Genomic DNA, 1900 nt, shown 5'->3' with positions numbered 1-1900 from the left:
CCCAGGGCGGGAAAGAATTCCTAATCAATGCCTGAGGCCCGGTTTTGAGAAGCCCTGGGAGGGGCCATCTTATTTGTTTGTTTTTGCTTTCAGTGAATTAACTTCAGTGGCTAAACCCCTTCAATCTAGTTGTTCATGCACAAAGGACCAGAGCATGGCTTTTCCCCACTGGTTCCTTGGGTCAAAGTATGGGGGTGAGAATTGTCCCTGCTTTTGGAGTCCGATTATAAGTTAGAGCTTGTCCTAAGGCTATGTGTGCGCTCCAAACACATCTATTCTTTGGTGTATTGCTGGGGACTTTAACACATTAATCAGTAGCAGCTTATGACAGTAGCTTATGAGACCTTCCAGATTTCCATCTGGGGACCCTCTGTTCTAGGTCTCATGGGACTACTTTTCATTTTTAATACTCTCTGACCTCTTAGGCCCAGTTCATAGATTCTGACATTTAATGAGTTTAAACTGTAGTTTGGGCTCCAGGAGGATTATAAATGAAAAAGACAAACGAACGATGAAATAACAACAGCAAAACTACATTCCAGATTTCTCGAACAGTTTCAGTGCTGACCAGTGCTCTTTACCTTACGCAACATCCGTGATACTTCCCAACTACGGATGAGCAGGACTGTCTAGAGGACCTTACACTTGTGTTTGTGATTTTTCCTGACTTGAGATAAGTGGAAAGGAATGCCATTTGTTTGTATTTCACAAAAAGTTCTGTTTTAAGAAAGCAAAGGTGACCTTATAACCCCCAAGGACTGCTGCCGGCAATTGTATATTATGTTCTCGTATTTCTGCATTTTGCTGCACTGGAAAGATGTATAATGCGGTGGCTTCGGCACAAGCGGCTCTGTTTGCCTGGAATCCCCCTTCTCACTCTTCAGCTTTGTTGGGTCCTCTCATCCTTTAAGACCTGCCTCCTCCGGGAAAGTTTCTCTGACTCTCTCGGGTAAATTTAAGCATTCGTTCTGTGTGTTTTTCTGCAATGTCGTACATGCTTCTTATCACGTTACTGGGATGGTTGTTTCTGCGGCATATCTGTACCTACTAGGCGCAGATCGTCACTCTTATTTATCTCTCTAGTTGCATCTCTCACCACTTCCTCTCCTTGTATCCCTCAGTTCTTGTTTTCTGAACCCACCTCAGTCTTTGTCACCTCTGTCAATAGAATTGTCCTCTTCTTTTTAACATCCTTCTCCCTCCCACCCTGGCCTTCGGCTTGGATAACCACTTTGCACCCTTAAGACTTAATTTGTCTGTCTCCCCAGTGAAGCCTTCCCACAGCCCCCAGGGCTGGGCCGAGTGCCCCTCCTGAACCTTGCCACGGGCCCTTTGCCTTTCCTGTTATAGCACCTAATACGCTGATCTAATTGTCCATTTGTCTGTCTCTCCCGCTGTTCTGTACGTTCTTTGAAGGCAGGGCGTGAGTGATTCTTCTCTGGTTCCCCAGCTCCTCACTTATTAGTGCCTGGATGTTAATGATTTATTGAGTGAACACACCGGTGAGGGCCAGCCTAGCATAGCGGAGCTCAGTCTCAGAAAGGCCTTCCACCTTACACACTGATTTTCTATGCTATTTGGCAGTCACTTACTTTCTCTGATTTTCATTTCCTCACCTGAAAATAGAGATCACCATATCTTCCTAGGACTGTTTTAGGATCACCTGAGGTTGGTGATGCCCAGCACTGGAAAGACAGCAGCGCTCAAAAAAGCCCGAGAAACATAAGTTTCCTTTTTCCTTCCTGCTAAGCAACATCGGTACTCTTCTGAAAACACTTGAGTTCGTAGTTCTTATTTATTCGCGACTGATGTCATTCTTCAAAGCCTTCATCAAGTAAGCCAGGTCATCTTTGTACTCTGACTGTTCGCCCTAAAGCTTTCCATACAGATGCCAGGCAGC

The sequence above is a fragment of the Pteropus alecto genome, unplaced genomic scaffold, assembly GCF_000325575.1.
Source record: "Pteropus alecto unplaced genomic scaffold, ASM32557v1 scaffold22, whole genome shotgun sequence".
In the NCBI taxonomy this organism is placed as follows: domain Eukaryota; kingdom Metazoa; phylum Chordata; class Mammalia; order Chiroptera; family Pteropodidae; genus Pteropus; species Pteropus alecto.
The sequence above is the reverse complement of the archived record's forward strand: the minus strand, read 5'-3'. Positions refer to the sequence as shown.